This window comes from Pseudophryne corroboree, chromosome 6, assembly GCF_028390025.1.
Source record: "Pseudophryne corroboree isolate aPseCor3 chromosome 6, aPseCor3.hap2, whole genome shotgun sequence".
In the NCBI taxonomy this organism is placed as follows: domain Eukaryota; kingdom Metazoa; phylum Chordata; class Amphibia; order Anura; family Myobatrachidae; genus Pseudophryne; species Pseudophryne corroboree.
The window spans coordinates 46,953,353-46,974,619 of NC_086449.1; the positions used below are offsets into that span (position 1 = coordinate 46,953,353).

At 45.0% G+C, this 21,267-nt stretch overlaps 1 long non-coding RNA gene across 1 annotated transcript in view; it reads right to left on the reverse strand.

The window, feature by feature from the left end:
* The window catches only part of LOC134936046 (uncharacterized), a 406,776-nt gene that overhangs the window by 114,781 nt on the left and 270,728 nt on the right, over positions 1–21,267 (reverse strand). The window lies entirely within an intron of this gene.

Sequence of the window (21,267 nt, forward strand, 5' to 3'; positions counted from 1 at the left end):
GACAAGATGCAATTAGCAGCCAGGTGAGGCTGAACACATGGGAACAAGCTGCAATTACACAGACTCACCAGCGGCAGCAACCAAGAGTATTCTAAAACAGAGCAACGGGAAATCCTGGCCTGCAAGACAACTTATAAACATAAAATACATAACTGACATGCAAAACAGGAATGAGCCACAGCCGTGGCTCATAACAGATTTGCAGCATATAAGAGGAGGAAAGGGACAGTTATAGTAAGGAGAAGAGCAAGTTGCAGCATATAAGAGGAGGAAAGGGACAGTTATAGTAAGGAGAGAGCGAGTTGCAGCATATAAGAGGAGGAAAGGGACAGTTATAGTAAGGAGAAGAGCGAGTTGCAGCATATAAGAGGAGGAAAGGGACAGTTATAGTAAGGAGAAGAGCGAGTTGCAGCATATAAGAATAGGAAAGGGACAGTTATAATAAGGAGAAGAGCGAGTTGCAGCATATAAGAGGAGGAAAGGGACAGTTATAGTAAGGAGAAGAGCGAGTTGCAGCATATAAGAGGAGGAAAGGGACAGTTATAGTAAGGAGAAGAGCGAGTTGCAGCATATAAGAGGAGGAAAGGGACAGTTATAGTAAGGAGAAGAGTGAGTTGCAGCATATAAGAGGAGGAAAGGGACAGTTATAGTAAGGAGAAGAGCGAGTTGCAGCATATAAGAGGAGGAAAGGGACAGTTATAGTAAGGAGAAGAGCGAGTTGCAGCATATAAGAGGAGGAAAGGGACAGTAACAGTAAGGTGCAGAGCAAGCTGCGGCATATAAGAGTAGGAAAGGGACAGTAACAGTAAGGAGCAGATTGAGATGCAGCATATAAGAGGAGGAAAGGGACAGTTACAGTAAGAAGAGCGAGTTGCAGCATACAAAAGGAGGAAAGGGACAGTTATAGTAAGGAGAAGAGCAAGTTGCAGCATATAAGAATAGGAAAGGGACAGTTATAGTAAGGAGAAGAGCGAGTTGCAGCATATAAGAATGGGAAAGGGACAGTTATAGTAAGGAGAAGAGCGAGTTGCAGCATATAAGAATAGGAAAGGGACAGTTATAGTAAGGAGAAGAGCGAGTTGCAGCATATAAGAGGAGGAAAGGAACAGTTATAGTAAGGAGAAGAGCGAGTTGCAGCATATAAGAGGAGGAAAGGGACAGTAACAGTAAGGAGAAGAGCGAGTTGCAGCATATAAGAGGAGGAAAGGGACAGTTATAGTAAGGAGAAGAGCGAGTTGCAGCATATAAGAGGAGGAAAGGGACAGTTATAGTAAGGAGAAGAGCGAGTTGCAGCATATAAGAGGAGGAAAGGGACAGTTGTAGTAAGGAGAAGAGCGAGTTGCAGCATATAAGAATAGGAAAGGGACAGTTATAATAAGGAGAAGAGCGAGTTGCAGCATATAAAAGGAGGATAAGGGACAGTTATAGTAAGGAGAAGAGCGAGTTGCAGCATATAAGAATAGGAAAGGTACAGTTATAGTAAGGAGAAGAGCGAGTTGCAGCATATAAGATTAGGAAAGGGACAGTTATAGTAAGGAGAAGAGCGAGTTGCAGCATATAAGAGGAGGAAAGGGACAGTTATAGTAAGGAGAAGAGCGAGTTGCAGCATATAAGAGGAGGAAAGGGACAGTTATAGTAAGGGGAAGAGCGAGTTGCAGCATACAAGAGGAGGAAAGGGACAGTTATAGTAAGGAGAAGAGCGAGTTGTAGCATATAAGAATAGGAAAGGGACAGTTATAATAAGGAGAAGAGCGAGTTGCAGCATATAAGAGGAGGAAAGGGACAGTTATAGTAAGGAGAAGAGCGAGTTGCAACATATAAGAGGAGGAATGGGACAGTTATAGTAAGTAGAAGAGCGAGTTGCAGCATAAAAGAGGAAAGGGACAGTTATAGTAAGGAGAAGAGCGAGTTGCAGCATATAAGAGGAGGAAACGGACAGTTATAGTAAGGAGAAGAGCGAGTTGCAGCATATAAGAGGAGGAAAGGGACAGTTATAGTAAGGAGAAGAGCGAGTTGCAGCATATAAGAGGAGGAAAGGGACAGTTATAGTAAGGAGAAGAGCGAGTTGCAACATTTAAGAGGAGGAAAGGGACAATTTATAGTAAGTAGAAGAGCGAGTTGCAGCATAAAAGAGGAAAGGGACAGTAATAGTAAGGAGAAGAGCGAGTTGCAGCATATAAGAGGAGGAAAGGGACAGTTATAGTAAGGAGAAGAGCGAGTTGCAGCATATAAGAGGAGGAAAGGGACAGTTATAGTAAGGAGAAGAGCGAGTTGCAGCATATAAGAGGAGGAAAGGGACAGTTATAGTAAGGAGAAGAGCGAGTTGCAGCATATAAGAATAGGAAAGGGACAGTTATAGTAAGGAGCAGATTGAGCTGCAGCATGTAAGAGGAGGAAAGTGACAGATATAGGGGCTAATTCAGACCTGATCAGTCTGAACTGCATATGCACCCGCGCCGCAGTACACCGGTGCATGCCAGACAGCTGACGGCTGTCTCAGCCCTGTGATCGCCTCTGCCTGATTGACAAGCGGACCGGTGGCATTTGGCTGCCGGTTAGGGGGCGTGGACCATTGAGGGGGCGTGCCGTCACATGCAGCCACTGTGACCCGGGCAGCGACGAGTAGCTCCCTGACAGTTACAGTAAGGTGAAGAGCAAGCTGCGGCATATAAGAGGAGGAAAGGGACAGTTACAGTAAGGTGCAGAGCAAGCTGCAGCACACAAGAGTAGAAAAGTGACAGTTCAGTAAGGAGCAGAGCGAGCTGAAGAATATAAGAGGAGGAAAGTGACAGTTATAGTAAGAGGCAGAGCAAGCTGCGGCATATAAGAGGAGGAAAGGGACAGTTATAGTAAGAAGCAGAGCAAGCTGCGGCATATAAGAGTAGGAAAGGGACAGTTATATTAAGAGGCAGAGCAAGCTGCAGCATATAAGAGGAGGAAAGGGACAGTTATAGTAAGAGGCAGAGCAAGCTGCAGCATATAAGAGGAGGAAAGGGACAGTTATAGTAAGAGGCAGAGCGGGCTGCAGCATATAAGAGGAGGATTGGGACAGTTATAGTAAGAGGCAGAGCGGGCTGCAGCATATAAGAGGAGGAAAGGGACAGTTATAGTAAGAGGCAGAGCAAGCTGCGGCATATAAGAGGAGGATTGGGACAGTTATAGTAAGAGGCAGAGCGGGCTGCAGCATATAAGAGGAGGAAAGGGACAGTTATAGTAAGAGGCAGAGCAAGCTGCGGCATATAAGAGGAGGAAAGGGACAGTTACAGTAAGGTGCAGAGCGGGCTGCAGCATATAAGAGGAGGATTGGGACAGTTATAGTAAGAGGCAGAGCGGGCTGCAGCATATAAGAGGAGGAAAGGGACAGTTACAGTAAGGTGCAGAGCGGGCTGCAGCATATAAGAGGAGGATTGGGACAGTTATAGTAAGAGGCAGAGCAAGCTGCGGCATATAAGAGGAGGAAAGGGACAGTTACAGTAAGGTGCAGAGCGGGCTGCAGCATATAAGAGGAGGAAAGGGACAGTTATAGTAAGAGGCAGAGCAAGCTGCGGCATATAAGAGGAGGATTGGGACAGTTACAGTTATATAGAATTGAAAAGAATATATTTGACTAGTGTCTGTTTCAGCTGTATTGATTTATCCATTATAAGTATGCTTAACATAATTTATGAACATGGTCTTGCTACAAAAACATATATATTAAGAGTGTTATGCTGCTGTCTCCCGCTCCGCTAGTGATTAGAAATATATCAGAATAATAAGTATATGTAAATTCTATTTTATGGTATTTTTCTTTATTTAATTGTCTTTTTATTTAGTTAGGAATGAGTATGTATAGATATGCTTATCTAAAATTGTTGGATCTGTCTGTGGAGCTGATTATGACTCCGCCTGCACACACGTCTACTAATGAGCCAAACAGGTGCTTTCCAGGTGCCTGTACTAATGACCATCCCAGGAGTCCTTTAAATATGAGGAATCAGTAGGATGGGATATTTATAACCATCTGAGGAAACAACCAGATTGTGCCAGTCGAGAAACGCGTCAGGGCAGCTTTAGGATCCGACTACTTCTCATCAGACCACTTTTAACTTCTTACGGCCTTTCACCCGTTCCAGCTCTACTCCACTGTCGGGTCAAATTTGCCCGAGCAGAGCCACCTGCACTGGACCCTTTTGCAATACGGGGACCATGGCTGCCAGCTCATCGCCTCGGATCAACGGCATCTTGGATAATCACAGCACCGCCAGATGATCCGTAGAAGCGGTGAGCGGTTACTAGTCTGACACGCTACAGCAAGGAGAGAGCATCGGACTCAGCCGCCGGAGCAAGCGGCACCCGAGCACTTGTCAGTGCTATATGTACACCGAGGAAGTGGTAAGCGTCATCACCCCGATATGCTGCTACAATAAACAGAGCAGAGCTGGTGCGGTGTTGACTGTGGGTAATTAATAGAGGCCCAATTTTTAACCAACAGTGCACTTGTTTTGTATTCAATTGACTCTAACCTGAACAAATCAATTTCAAATATGAGACTGTTTTATGGATAATATCCAGACTTTCAGCATTTAAACATCAGCTGTCAACTTTCAGGACATATCAATTTATATATCACCATTATATCAGGTTATCAGTGCACTAAATTGTGTGGAATTATATGGAGTTTTAGTGCGGATTTTTATTGGCTTTATTTTAGTATTAAATATGTATACCAATATGTGATCACTGTGTATATTAAAATTGTGAAATCTCAGTGGAGTCAGCCTGCGCTCTCTTGTTTAGATTTTTGTTCAGTTACAGTAAGGTGCAGAGCAAGCTGCAGCACACAAGAGGAGGAAAGGGACAGTACAGTAAGGTGCAGAGCAAACTGCGACATATAAGAGTAGAAAAGTGACAGTACAGTAACGAGCAGAGCAAACTGCGGCATATAAGAGGATGAAAGGGACAGTACAGTAAGGTGCAGAGCAAGCTGCGGCATATAAGAGGAGGAAAGGGACAGTACAGTAAGGAGCAGAGCAAGCTGAAGAATATAAGAGGAGGAAAGTGACAGTTCAGGGGCTACTTTGAGAAAGTACCAGAGCAGAGGTTATAAAAGCTGAGCTCCAGGACCGTTGGGGAAGTGCTGAGGTGCCTGCTGAGAGGAGCAGGTGCTGCACAGTGTATTGCCACATATCAGGGCTGCCGGGTGTTGTGAGGGAAGTATTGGAGGTAAAGTGAGCTGTACCACTGAAGTTACCTCAGACCCAGCAGTCTCCAAGGGCCAGTGAGACCTGGCAGCAAGAACAAGGCAGACTGCGAGGCGGATTCTTCCAATGCCCAGAGAGCCGGTGATAGTGCCTGTCATAAACAAAGGGATCGCTCAGCTGACAGGTCCTGCGAGCATTGGAGGCATCCTCTGTTGGACTTCACCCTCCGACAATACACTATACGCCAGGGATGGGGAACCTTCGGCCCTCCAGCTGTTGTTGAACTACACAACCCAGAAATCCCTGCAACAGTTTTAGCACAGCAAAATATCAAAACTGTAGCAAGGCATGCTGGTATATGTAGTTCAACAACAGCTGAAGGGTCAAAGGTTCTCCATCCCTGCTATAGGGCATGGGTCTTCAACCTGCGGCCCTCCAGCTGCTGTGGGACTACACATCCCAGCATGTCCTGCCTCCGTTTTAGCATGCTTTAAAAGCAAAACTGTGGCAGAGCATGCTGGGTTGTGTAGTTCCACAGCAGCTGGAGGGCCACAGGGCATACTTACCGACTTTTGGGAGAGCAGCCGGTCGGCTCAGCAGGGCAGGCGGGCAGTGTGGTGACGTGCTGAGGGGGGCGGGCCAGAGGCGGAACGGTGGCGGGCCAGAGGCGGAACAGGGGCATGGCTGCTGGACGCGTCATGCAAGCCACGCCCCCCGCTGTGTAATGACGCTATTACCGGTATTATACAGCAGGGGGCGTGGCTATGATGACGCAATTCAACAAGAATCGCGTCATCACCTGCCGGACCGCCCACTTTACTCGCTAAGTGGGCGGCCTGGCAGGGGTAACCCCTGAAATCGGGAGACTTGCCTGCTCTTCCGGGGGACCGAGAGGGTCACCCGAATTTCGGGAGCCTCCCGCCCATTCCGCGAGGGTAGTCAAGTATACCACAGGTTGAAGACCCATGCTATAGTGTCTGGTAATTGGTTGGAGTCTATCCTGCGGAACCCACCTTTTTATTCTTTCACCTCACCTGCCATTGTGCCTGACACACCAGGGGCACACTTGTGACACATTGTGGTGTCATGACACACAGTGCTGCTCTAATGCATCAAAAAGTTTTACTGCAAAGAAATGCAAAGAGCGAATGAGTGCACATCCTAGTAACCTATAGATTATATTTCCACCGCTAAGGTAGTAAATTGGGAATAATAAGAATTTACTTACCGATAATTATATTTCTCGTAGTCCGTAGTGGATGCTGGGACTTCCGTAAGGACCATGGGGAATAGCGGCTCCGCAGGAGACTGGGCACAAAGTAAAAGCTTTAGGACTAGCTGGTGTGCACTGGCTCCTCCCCCTATGACCCTCCTCCAAGCCTCAGTTAGGATACTGTGCCCGGACGAGCGTACATAATAAGGAAGGATTTTGAATCCCGGGTAAGACTCATACCAGCCACACCAATCACACCGTACAACCTGTGATCTGAACCCAGTTAACAGTATGATAAAACTTAGGAGCCTCTAAAAAGATGGCTCACCACAATAAACAACCCGATTTTTTGTAACAATAACTATATACAAGTATTGCAGACAATCCGCACTTGGGATGGGCGCCCAGCATCCACTACGGACTACGAGAAATAGAATTATCGGTAAGTAAATTCTTATTTTCTCTGACGTCCTAGTGGATGCTGGGACTTCCGTAAGGACCATGGGGATTATACCAAAGCTCCCAAACGGGCGGGAGAGTGCGGATGACTCTGCAGCACCGAATGAGAGAACTCCAGGTCCTCCTCAGCCAGGGTATCAAATTTGTAGAATTTAGCAAACGTGTTTGCCCCTGACCAAGTAGCAGCTCGGCAAAGTTGTAAAGCCGAGACCCCTCGGGCAGCCGCCCAAGATGAGCCCACCTTCCTTGTGGAATGGGCATTTACAGATTTTTGGCTGTGGCAGGCCTGCCACAGAATGTGCAAGCTGAATTGTACTACAAATCCAACGAGCAATAGTCTGCTTATCGGCCGGGCACAAAATCTTAACTGAGGCTTGGAGGAGGGTCATAGGGGGAGGAGCCAGTGCACACCAGCTAGTCCTAAAGCTTTTACTTTGTGCCCAGTCTCCTGCGGAGCCGCTATTCCCCATGGTCCTTACGGAAGTCCCAGCATCCACTAGGACGTCAGAGAAAAATAAATTTAATTGTTACTTAAATGATCTACGCAGACGGCAATGGGGGTCATTCCGAGTTCGCTCGCTAGCTGATTTTAGCAGCATTGCACACGCTAGGCCTCCGCCCTCTGGGAGTGTATCTTAGTTTAGCAGAATAGCGAACGAAAGATTAGCAGAATTGCGAATAGAAAATTCTTAGCAGTTTCTGAGTAGCTCCAGACTTACTCCTACACTGCGATCAGCTCAGCCCGTTTCGTTCCTGGTTTGATGTCACAAACACGCCCTGCGTTCAGCCAGCCACTCCCCCGTTTCTCCAGACACACCTCCGCGTTTTATCCTGGCACGCTTGCGTTATTCCGCACAATCCCAGAAAACGGCCAGTTTCCGCCCAGAAACACCCACTTCCTGTCAATCACACTCCGATCACTTCAACGATGAAAATACTTCGTTCGGACGTGAGTAAATCTACTAAGTTTTGTGCTAAAATACTTAGCCCATGCGCACTGCGTACCATGCGCATTTTTGCATTAATCGCTCCGTTGCGAAAAATCGGCAACGAGCGAACAACTCGGAATGACCCCCAATGCTGTACACTAGGTTTATTGAATGAGAATACTATGACTGAACACCGCTATACATAAGTACTACACAGTGCCACCTACTGGTGGATGAGAGAAATATGGCATCTCCACGCTGATTCATGAGTGACCAGTGCTGTTATTAAATTTACAAGACAGGATTATAAATTAAAAAGTTCATATTATACTGATCCAGTAGCATTAATAATTCCACAATGTTTCAGTCCAAACTGCTTAAGGCTTTATAAATAACAGAAACATGCGTCCACTGGGCTTCCTACCGTGCCCCTTATATATACAGACCATTACAAGCAAGTTTAATAGATGAAATAAAGTATTTGTAATAATGGGGGTAATTCCAAGTTGATCGCAGCAGGAAATTTTTTAGCAGTTGGGCAAAACCATGTGTACTGCAGGGGGGGTAGATTTAACATGTGCAGAGAGAGTTAGATTTGGGTGGGTTATATTCTTTCTGTGCAGCGTAAATACTGGCTACTTTATTTTTACACTGCAATTTAGATTTCAGTTTGAACACACCCCACCCAAATCTAACTCTCTCTGCACATGTTACATCTGCCCCCCCTGCAGTGCACATGGTTTTGCCCAACTGCTAAAAAAATGTCCTGCTGCGATCAACTTGGAATTACCCCCAATGTCTTGTGCACTACTCCACTCATCCAGTAGAGGGCATGGTCTTCCATTGTATAGACTGATAAAGCTGAATATTTATCGTATATAATACCCTTTATGAGGTCTAAGAACACTGTACGCTATCTACGTATGAAGTACCGTAAGGGTACGCTCGTTGCGTAACAATCGCTTAGCCGTAGTCGAGACGCTCAAGCGTCACGTTCGCTCACGGCCAAGAGATCACAGGCAGGCACGCTATTGGCTGCCGACTAACGTAATGATTCGCTATAGCGTAGCGGACGCTCGGGACCACGAGGAGATCACCAGCGGCGCTGACGCTCACAATATTAAACCTTTTTATCTAAACCATAAACAGTGTGTTGTGCAGTAAAACCTTAGTGTAATGATAGAGTGTAAATGCAACACAGTATAACCTTATTACCTTTAAAGCTGCTTGAGCGTCACCGACGCTCTGAGAATAATTAACACTATAAGAAATACACAGATACCGTGCTCAGGGTCCAACGCCTAATATATATATTATGAATGCTATACTTGCAAAAGAATTAAACACAATACAAGTCATACACTACAATATAACATAGACTACCTAACCAGATAACTACACAGGAAATACAATACAATACAATACTATTTAAGGGAAAATGAGAGAGAAAGATGAGGAGAGAGAGAGAGAGAGAAATTGGCTCACAATAACAAGAAGATCAATATGATTGCGGAGAAACACTTACGCACAAGGGGAAACGATCGCATGCGCCTCGATATCCAGCTCCCGATTATCAGCAATGAGAACCGTTGAAGAGAGTGAACTGGATATGGTCGGCCTGCCTATTTATGCCCCACACACAATACAATTCAATGGTCCCTACAATCTCATTGTTCATTGGACACAGGAATTCGGCTTCGCATTATAACAAAAGGTCATAGGTTGATTCATACAGGTGGGCTGTGACTGCTTCCAACTAGTCAGGTGGGTGGGATACTGGGTTTCCCGCCGCATGATTAAATAAGAACAAATAATAGTAAATGGACATAAACTTCTTATGTCCATAACTATTCGCACGAGCGATTAATCCGCTCCAAACCAACACCGGAATATTGCTATTTAAATACTCTTCCGATGGGTACCAAACACCACTGTATGACCCCTGTTAGACCCTTCGTACAATACAAAGAGGGATCTCTCTGTTCAGGAACATGCTATATTAACTAAACTTTCAGAATCTATCAAAGGGACCATGATCTACAAAATACATTATATAGTGAAAATATGTAACGATTGAGTCGCACGCTACGATCACATAAACTCTACCGTAAATACGCATACCGTGCGCCTGCGGGTGCCCGCGACTGTGAGTATGCGCACACACGGGAGAGCGTACGCATGCGCAGTGCGGACCTGTATGAGGTGCAAATATGGCAGTGTGTATAGAGATATTTTTCTGACTTTGACAGTCCACCCTTTGGCAGTCAATAATAACTGCCACCTTCTAAAACATTTCAAAAGGAGAAAAATATATGTCAGGGGTTAATACATTTCCATGGTTGGGTAAGGGAGGAGAGAGGACAAGGTGTGAAGAGGGTATGACCTAGTGAGATAGCAGAAGCATGTGTGTATGAGTCCATGTTTGGGGGGGTCATGTATCATCGTGCCGTACGTGTGGTACATCAAGCTTCGAGGTATTGCGAAGTATACATTTGAATTCCTTCTTATCCCGTATTAAGGGTCTGTGGATGGGCTGTCAAACTCTACCGAGCTCTTTTCGGCTGTGGTTGTAACAAAATGGGGGAGCACATTTTAGTTGATGATACATGAATGGGGGAGGTATGTGGTTGCTGATATCTGTGCCTGTATTCCCTATCGACTATGTGTGTCATTACCTGAGGGTTGTAGAAATGAAGATAAAGAACACTTATGGTAAATGCAGTGGTATTCTATGTCAGGTTAATGTACATTTGTCGGTTGAAGTCTTGTTCGGTGTCTGTTGAATGCAGTCTTCTTTGTGCTTTTGCCCATAAGGTGCGGGCAAAAGCTGTCAATGTCCACGGATTTACAAAAGTGTTGGGCTAGCGTAATTTTAAAATTTCTAGGGAAACTGGGGATCCATGGCATAGTTCATAAAAAATCTGTGTATAAGGTTGTCAGTACTTCTTCTTTAATCCATCTGTTGTCTGTATATCGGCTCATCAAATTCCTCGTCCAAGTGGGTCTTTTTACCTTGGAAGAAAACGGAAAAACAGGTGAAAGAAACGGACCGTATAATCGCATTTTCATTACATCATTGTTTCTACCGTTGGGTCATAAATCAAGTCCATTGGAATTACAGTTTCCTCACTCCTCAAACTCATTACCCTTGTACGATGTTTGCACTTCATTAAAGCCTGACCGCATCTAAATATCAATCCAATCGATATGACAACACCTAAGATACACAGGAGAAACTTCCCAACATCCATTATGACTCCTTGAGCCCATTCTCCTAAACCAGAAAACCAATTTCGCGGGTTCAACCATGACACCCAACCAGTCAGCTCATTACCTACAGCAGCAAGAGTGAGATTGTGTCTTTTGCGAAATTCCCACTTCAATTGGAGAATATCGTCCATCTTTTGGTCTATGACCTCGACTGGATCCTCGGTGCTATTTGTAATATATGTGCAACATTTCACGCCGTGTTGCGTCGCCAGTGTGACACAATATCCGCCTGTCACTGCTGTAAGGTAATTAAGAACCATTCTATGCTGTACCAGTTCTGTTTTGTAAGCTTGAAGTTCCCTTCCAGTATACCTAAACGTGTCATCATACATTTCAGTGATATTATCTAACAAGTTTGCGAGCGCCGATATGTATTTATAATTCAGCACTCCTCTAGCGGTGCGGGTGAAATCTAACGCGATTAAGAATTGAATCCCGGTGGATTCACTTATCAGATCAGAGGCCGGATGCTCTGTCCTCTCTATCAGGTGCCTTTTAACTACGTGCTCGTAGTGGGTGTGAGTATAAGGAGCTTGGGCACCACGGTGTATGTCTTTCATTTTGTCATGTGATACAGTCATTACTTCAGGCAATACTTTTCCAATATAACACAATCCTTCAGAGTTTGGGGCAAGCCACTTATACGCCTTTCTCCCGCATATGAAATATGCATCATCGGGGAGAACATATGGGACGGAGTAGGACATAACCATATTACACACCTTCCATGTGAAATCTCCTGACCCTAATTCTTCCATCTGCTTAGTACACGTATCAGGTTGTACGATATGTGCACAGTATCCTGGTGATACCTCTCCAACTCTCGTAATCCTATTTCCTAAGGTGTACCTATACCGGAAAGATTTTCCTCTACTGGCTATGTGGCGTACAAGCTCTGTATCTGTAGGCATTCTATCTGCTCTATGCGAAAAGGTCATGGTTTGGTTACTCCATGACACTTCCCAATTTCCCGGCTTTCGGGGATTGGAGATGTTGAAACATAATAGGGACCTATCCACATGGTATTGGTGGAGCTTCAAACTAGGAGGGCTGGAGATATTAAACCTCCGGTCCACCGGTCTCCCACCGCTTAGCTCAAGTACCTCCCCTATCGTTAAAGGAAATGGTACTAGCCCTGATTTGCTATGACCCTGAGGTACTTGAGAGCATACCCAACAATCTGTTTTATTTAACACACTACCCACTAAGGAGTGATAGTCACTCAATGGATGCCGGTCCATATGGATATTAAAACTGGATTGGCATTTCTTAATGCACCCATCCTCAATGACATTGTTACATAGCCTACAGATACAGTTTTCTTCAGCTAACAATCCTTCACAATTCCTTCTATGGTCAATGCTATCGGATCGTTTTCTGATACTCGCCTTTACTTGTTGGTTAAGTTGTTCTTGGAAAACTACGCCTCCATCTTTATCATCAGAACCCATTCCAGAACCTCTCTCGACCTCCATGGTACTCTCGCCGGAACAGACTGCTCTGGTCAACATCATGGTCAACAGGAAAATCCGGATCACAGTCTCTTGGGGCAAGTCCATCTTGTAGGAGGAAACGGAGAAGAATGAGAAGGGGGAAAAAATAATTGAGGGAGATGGGATGGGAAGTTGGAGAAAAACAATAAAAGGTTCGACAACTGCTTTTGGTCTTGTGATTATCAACGTTCAGGTGCCGCCTCAGTCCTCCTGGAACAGACACTCCAGTGATACAACCTCTACCGTCTGTTCCTTATCACAGGACTTCTCTGGATCAGCGACCTTCTTGCAGTGGGACGAATGAACCCAAGTCTCTCTCTCAGCAACCTTCAATGCTGTAGTGCTAGTCAATAAAACCTGGTATGGTCCTTCCCATCTGTCAATAAGGCAACCTGAGCGTAGAAAATTCCGTATCATTACATAATCCCCAGGTTCAATGTCATGACAATTACTATCTGGTAAATCAGGAATCACCAACTTCAGATTATCATTTTGATTCCTTAACTGTTTACTCATGTTAATCAAGTATTTTACAGTTACTTCATTGTTACATTTCAAATCATCCTGAGGGTTAATCATGACATGCGGTTGTCGACCAAACAAGATTTCAAAGGGAGACAGATTAAGAGGGGACCTGGGAGTGGTTCTGATACTGTACAATACAATGGGTAAAGCTTCTGGCCATGTCAATCCTGTTTCTGCCATAACTTTACTCAGTTTATTTTTAATAGTGCTGTTCACTCTTTCCACCTTCGCACTTGCCTGTGGACGGTACGGAGTGTGCAGCTTGCTATCAATTCCCATCAACTTACACATTCCTTGAAAGACATCACCTGTAAAATGGGTACCCCTATCACTTTCGATTATTCTAGGGATACCATATCTACATACAAATTCCTGCACAATTTTCTTAGCAGTAAACATTGCGGTATTTGTGGCCGCAGGAAATGCTTCGACCCAATTTGAGAAAACATCTATACAAACAAGTACATATTTCAAATTCCGACAAGGGGGTAATTGTATGAAGTCAATCTGTATTACTTGGAAAGGGCCGCCGGCAGGTGGGATATGGGATGGTTCTGTAGGTATTGCTTTTCCGATATTCTTTCTCAAACAGGTAAGGCATGACATTGCTCTTTTACTCGCATGAGATGAGAATCCTGGGGCTCACCAATATGCTCTTACCAACTTGCACATCCCTTCCTTGCCTAGATGAGTCAGCCCGTGAGCTGCTTCAGCCAAACATGGAAGGTATGCTCTGGGGGCCACTGGTTTACCATGTCCATCCGTCCAGAGTCCTGAGGACTCCTGGCCATATCCCTTTGCCTTCCAGACTGCCTTTTCCTGTGTGGAACACAAATTTTGCATTTCACACAACTTCTGTGTGTTGATGGTATTAAATACCATCAATTGTGCGGTGTCTGTCTGTCTGGGGGTAGCAGCTGCTAACTTAGCAGCTTCGTCTGCTCGGCTGTTACCAAGTGATACTGGGTCCTGGCTATATGTGTGTGCTTTACACTTGATAACAGCCACTCTGTCGGGTTCCTGTATCGCTGTTAGAAGTCTTTTTATATGAGCTGCATGCGCTACCGGTGTACCAGCGGCCGTCATGAAATTTCTGAGACGCCATAGGGCTCCGAAATCATGGACTACCCCGAATGCGTATCTAGAATCGGTGTAGATATTGGCTGATTTTCCCTTAGCCAATTCACATGCTCTGGTTAGGGTGACCAGTTCAGCAACCTGGGCTGAGTGAGGTGGGCCTAGCGGTTCCGCTTCTATGGTGCCTTGGTCATCTACGACTGCGTATCCAGTACACAAGTCTCCCGAGTCTGACTGTCTATGACAACTACCGTCCGTGTAGAACGTAAGTTCTACATCTTCCAGTGGGTTGTCACTGATGTCAGGCCTTGCGGTAAAATTTTGAGTCAAATATTCCATACAATCATGAGTGTCTTCCTTTGTATTAAATCCTCCTTCCCCACCACTCTCATCCTCCACCCTTTGTGTCTGTCCAGACACACCTGGGAGATATGTTGCAGGATTTAATGCACTGCATCTCCTTATGGTGATGTTTACGGGGGCCATTAGTGCCAATTCCCATCTTGTAAACCGCGCTGATGAGACGTGCCTGGTTTGGGCAGAATTTAACAAGGCTGACACTGCATGTGGTGTATGAATTGTGAGGTTGTGACCTAGCACGACGTCTTCGCTTTTCGTTACTAGCAATGCTATCGCAGCAACGCTTCGCAAGCATGTGGGGAGGGATCGCGCTACCGTGTCTAGCTGAGCGCTGTAATATGCTACTGGCCTGCTGGCATCACCGTGCTTTTGGGTTAGTACGCCTGCCACGCAACCAGCACTTTCTGTTCCGTATAGTTCAAAGGGTTTCCCATAGTCTGGCATACCTAATGCTGGTGCCTGCGTTAGGCACTGTTTAAGTCTCTCAAATGCTGCCTCAGACTCGTCTGTATGCGAAATCCGATCAGGTTTGTTTGAGGAGACCATCTCCTGCAAAGGTAACGCTAAAATGGAAAATCCTGGGATCCAATTACGGCAATACCCACACATTCCTAAGAATGTTCTGATCTGCTGCTGGGTTTGTGGCAGAGTCATGTCTCTAATTGCTTGAATTCTATCAGCGGTCAGGTGTCTCAGTCCTTGTGTTAGACAGTGTCCCAAATATTTTACCTTAGTCTGGCATAATTGCAACTTGTCTTTGGAAACCTTGTGTCCTGTGTCTGAAAGATGAAACAGGAGCTGTTTCGTATCCTTCAGGGACGCTTCCAGTGAATCTGAACACAGCAGTAAATCATCCACATACTGTATCAATACTGATCCACTCACTGGTTGGAAAGACTGTAAACAATCATGCAAAGCCTGAGAAAATATACTTGGACTATCTATGAATCCTTGGGGTAATCGAGTCCATGTGTATTGGACTCCTCTGTATGTAAATGCGAACAAATATTGGCTGTCAGGGTGCAGAGGTACCGAAAAGAAAGCGGAGCAGAGGTCAATAACAGTGAAAAATTTCGCAGTGGGAGGGATTTGCATTAGGATGACAGCTGGATTTGGCACTACGGGGAACTGACTCTCAACTATTTTGTTAATCCCCCTTAGATCCTGCACTAGCCTGTAACCCCTCCCCCCACTCTTTTTAACAGGGAAGATGGGACTATTAGCAGTGCTGGACGTTCTTACCAGAATGCCCTGTTGTAGCAAGCGCTCTATTACTGGGTAAACTCCTAACTCCACCTCTGGCTTCAGAGGGTACTGTGGGATTTTTGGAGCTATCCTACCATCTTTTACTTGTACAACTACCGGAGCTACGTTTGCCATTAATCCAGTGTCCTGTCCATCTTTAGTCCAAAGTGACTCTGGTATCTGAGATGTCATTTCTTCTACTTGGGATGGAGTCCTATTTGTCATAATGGTATGTGACATTAATTTTGATGGGGAGTCTAACATGTCTCGCACTTCCTGAGCGTGATTCTCAGGTATGTCCAAGAATACACCTTCAGGAGTACAATAAATGACGCACCCCATTTTACACAGTAAGTCTCTACCCAGGAGATTGGTCGGTGCCGATGCAGCCAGCAAAAAGGAATGCTTGGTATGTAAAGGCCCTATTGTAATCTCTGCTGGTTTGCTAACAGGGTAATGCTGGACTACTCCTGTTACTCCCACGGCTGGAATTGTCCTACCAGTGGTCCTCATGCCCACTGTCGAATTGATCACTGATTTGGCCGCCCCCGTATCTACAAGAAAGTTTAATGATTTACCAGCTACATTGATTGCAATTTCGGGTTCACTTCCAAGGCTTGCAATCAATTTTACTGGCTGCAGATTACAGGTATGGCCACACCCCTATTGGGTATGGTGACCTCCCTGAATCCCGCTGGCAGCAACTACTTGTGACGGAGTTAACTGGGAACTACCAGAGGCGTGCCAGTCTCTGTTCGGGGGGTATCTTTTTGTTTCCCCTGTATGTGGCTCATAACTCCGTTTCTGCAGACCCTGATCCCAATGTCGTGTGTCGTGTCGTTGTCTAGGGGGTTGGTATGAGTTTCGTGAATTCTTTACTCTACAATCTCGTGCCATGTGTCCCTGTTTATGACAAGAATAACAAGTAACCACACTTGACTTACCCACAGGGTTTGGTGATATAAACAAAGGCTGCCTTGTGGTCAGGGCCTGTATACTTACGGCCATTAATTTATCACCTTGTTGTTCCCTGTGTCTGGTGATGTTTCTATCGTGATCAATAGCAGCCTCTCTCAAAGTAGCCACAGACAGACCTCGCCAACATGGTTGTGTGGTCTGTACCCTATTCTTCAATGACTCTTTTAAACCATCCATCAGTACCGATACTGCTACTTCTCGATGGTTTGTGTTTGTTTTAATGTCCTCTATGCCTGTGTATTTTGCCATTTCTGATAATGCTCTGTGAAAATACTCTGCAGCTGTCTCTGACTCCTTTTGTTTAATGGAGAATATTTTGTTCCATTTAACTACCGCTGGGAAATACTCTTTTAACTGTAAGCTTATTCTTTTTACATTATCTTTGTTGTACACATCTGTAAGAGGTACATCCTGATCTAATCCGCAGTCAGCTAAAAATTGAGTTGCGTCAACATTGGAGGGTAAACATGCTCTCAGCAATATCTGCCAGTCTTTATTGTTGGGCTCTACAGTGTTACCTAAGTCTCTGATGTATTTTTGGCTGGCAACTAAGTCTTTTCTAGGGTCAGGGAATTCAGACACTATGGTCCTTAATTCCATTCGGGAAAATGGGCTGTACATGGCAATGTTCCTAATGGGAGTGGCTCCTGATATGTCTGTTTTCCCATTTGGCACTGCTATTACTCTAACGGGATTAACTCTAACAACCTCATTCTGTGTAGATTCTACAAGCTGTGGTGAAATAGTTTCAGCATAGTGTGTGGTGCCGTACTTACCCGTTGATACGACCTCACCTATCCCTCCGCTAGGGGCTTTTGTTACTAATCTCGGGGGTGGAGCTGTGCCTACTGTGGTCTCTGCTATGGTGGCTGCTAGAGAGAGCGCTGAAATTGTTGCCGATTCGTCCTCTTGATCACACTCCTGAGGAAAGTTCAAAACAGGGTACAACTTGCACGGGTTAATACTTGCATTGGTTAATTGGTTAACATTATCTTTAACATTTACACAGTTGCTAAGTGTTTGTTGTTTGTTACACCTTAATGCGTCATTCTCCGCAACCAATTTTTCTCCCGATATATATGGTGGCGGTGGGGCCGTGGCGATCAGTTTTCTGATAGAGCCAGATCCCGCAGCCTGAGCCAATCCTCTCTGTATGTCACCTTCCTGTTGCCACAACTGCAAATAATCGTAATGTTTGATTCGTCTCTTTGCTGATTTAATGAGACATATCCTCCTCCTTAAATTTTGTAACACTTCTGAGCTGAAGCTACCTACTCTTGGGAATTTCTCCCCGTCATGTACTGTCATTCTCTCCCATTCATCACATAAAGCTTCTGTGTGACTTCCGTATTTCTCACACATTACGTACCTTGCCGACCCAATTGGTCGGTTCACTGAATCAACCCGAACCGAGGTTGATCGCCCCCTACCTGAACAAGTGGCCCCCATAGTTCGAAAGTGTTGCTTTATTCAGCCAACCCTTACGCAAACCAAATGTTCAAAATAGGCTGACGGTGGCGGTTTACCGAGTACCCCACTCACTCGCCCACGCCGACCAATACGACCTGATCACACCGATATGGTGCTGGCGTACTCGACCCAGGGCCCCTGCGACCTGAACCTCTATTTACTGGAACCTGCGAGGGTGATCCGAAGAACACTTACTCTTTCCAGTAACTATTGGTTGTTGGATAGTTCCTGAGTGAGCAGCGAACTTCCCTTAAAATAAAAAAATTACACAAATCACGTTAGAATGTACAAATAGCGTTTGTGACCCCTTTACTCTAATGGTACTAGGTCAGATTACTAACTAATGTACACAATTACGTGCGGTACAATCGTTTAGTACATAAGCAACTAATCTTATGTACTGAGCGACCAACGGAATCGAAAATTACGGCTGCGAATTCCTTCAGCCAGAGCTTATATGGCCTATATGGGTGTTGCACCAACCCTTTCTTGGTGTTGTGCCTCTTGACTCTATAGCGGACTTCCTTGTCTGCTGTACCTGAACCTGCTGGTCTGCTATGACCTCCTGGTCTGTTACAGTATGACCTCCTGGTCTGCTACACTCTAATGCTCAAATTTTATGTTTTAACCAGGGATGCCTCCCTAGCCACCATGTACGTCACTTACACGCATGTACCTCACGAGTACTCGACTTTTCTTGTGGTTCAACCTTAAAAATTGTAAAAACAAACACTCACTCACCGCATATACACTTTTGTTTCTATTTCTATTTCTGCGCAGAAATTTTTCTTTAGACCAGATGTGTTACCAATTAGGAGAAGGATCTGTTAATTTAAATTTCGAATGTTAAAATAGATTTGCGCGATTTATCGCCTTGCGTTATTTACCGCGTTGCGCTACTTATCGCGTTGAGAGGAAGAGAAAAAAAAACTTGTGATTTGAGTTACGTGGGCGTACCCGGACGCTCCGCGATATACGCTGCGTGCGTCGGCCTTTGGTTTGCGTACGCAAATCTCAGTCCTTGTTAGAGACACGCGTACGCAAAATAAAGATCCACCGTAACACAATTTATACGTTAATCAATGTAGATGATCCTTGATCATCTACCGCACACCACACTGACTTCGCCTTATCTCCCAGGCAAAGCTGTGTGTTTGTCTATACTTTAACTATGTTACCTTTACTCTTAAACTATAAAATAGTGACAAATCTCTCTAAGCACGTTTATCAATTATAAAACTGGCAAACAGGAGAGTGACATACGAAAATACACAAATGAAAAGGAAATGCAGATATATATGTGTGCGTGCGTGTGTACGCAAGACAGAAAAATAAACAGTTTTAAAAAGACACTATTGTTTTGTTCTTACCTCCGGTTCCCGGGTTCCTTCAGCACCCTTTACTAAGAGAAGCAGACGCTTATCCCGACAGCACTACGAGGAATATAACCTCCCGCCCTTTGCTGATGGATAATGTCTGCTGTATCTACCTAGTGCAGATATGTGAAGGACGGGCGAGCCGCCAATTGATAAAGCTGAATATTTATCGTATATAATACCCTTTATGAGGTCTAAGAACACTGTACGCTATCTACGTATGAAGTACCGTAAGGGTACGCTTGTTGCGTAACAATCGCTTAGCCGTAGTCGAGACGCTCAAGCGTCACGTTCGCTCACGGCCAAGAGATCACAGGCAGGCACGCTATTGGCTGCCGACTAACGTAATGATTCGCTATAGCGTAGCGGACGCTCGGGACCACGAGGAGATCACCAGCGGCGCTGACGCTCACAATATTAAACCTTTTTATCTAAACCATAAACAGTGTGTTGTGCAGTAAAACCTTAGTGTAATGATAGAGTGTAAATGCAACACAGTATAACCTTATTACCTTTAAAGCTGCTTGAGCGTCACCGACGCTCTGAGAATAATTAACACTATAAGAAATACACAGATACCGTGCTCAGGGTCCAACGCCTAATATATATATTATGAATGCTATACTTGCAAAAGAATTAAACACAATACAAGTCATACACTACAATATAACATAGACTACCTAACCAGATAACTACACAGGAAATACAATACAATACAATACTATTTAAGGGAAAATGAGAGAGAAAGATGAGGAGAGAGAGAGAGAGAGAAATTGGCTCACAATAACAAGAAGATCAATATGATTGCGGAGAAACACTTACGCACAAGGGGAAACGATCGCATGCGCCTCGATATCCAGCTCCCGATTATCAGCAATGAGAACCGTTGAAGAGAGTGAACTGGATATGGTCGGCCTGCCTATTTATGCCCCACACACAATACAATTCAATGGTCCCTACAATCTCATTGTTCATTGGACACAGGAATTCGGCTTCGCATTATAACAAAAGGTCATAGGTTGATTCATACAGGTGGGCTGTGACTGCTTCCAACTAGTCAGGTGGGTGGGATACTGGGTTTCCCGCCGCATGATTAAATAAGAACAAATAATAGTAAATGGACATAAACTTCTTATGTCCATAACTATTCGCACGAGCGATTAATCCGCTCCAAACCAACACCGGAATATTGCTATTTAAATACTCTTCCGATGGGTACCAAACACCACTGTATGACCCCTGTTAGACCCTTCGTACAATACAAAGAGGGATCTCTCTGTTCAGGAACATGCTATATTAACTAAACTTTCAGAATCTATCAAAGGGACCATGATCTACAAAATACATTATATAGTGAAAATATGTAACGATTGAGTCGCACGCTACGATCACATAAACTCTACCGTAAATACGCATACCGTGCGCCTGCGGGTGCCCGCGACTGTGAGTATGTGCGCACACGGGAGAGCGTACGCATGCGCAGCGCGGACCTGTATGAGGTGCAAATATGGCAGTGTGTATAGAGATATTTTTCTGACTTTGACAAGACTTTGGGGTTGATGGAGGGTTTGGGACAGGGCCGGTTCGAGCCCTCTCCGCGCCCGGGGCAGGAAACAGGGGTGTGGCTTAATCAGGGGGCGTGGTCAGTTACATCCCCTGTACAGTAGTAGCGCTGCTTAAATGCTGAGC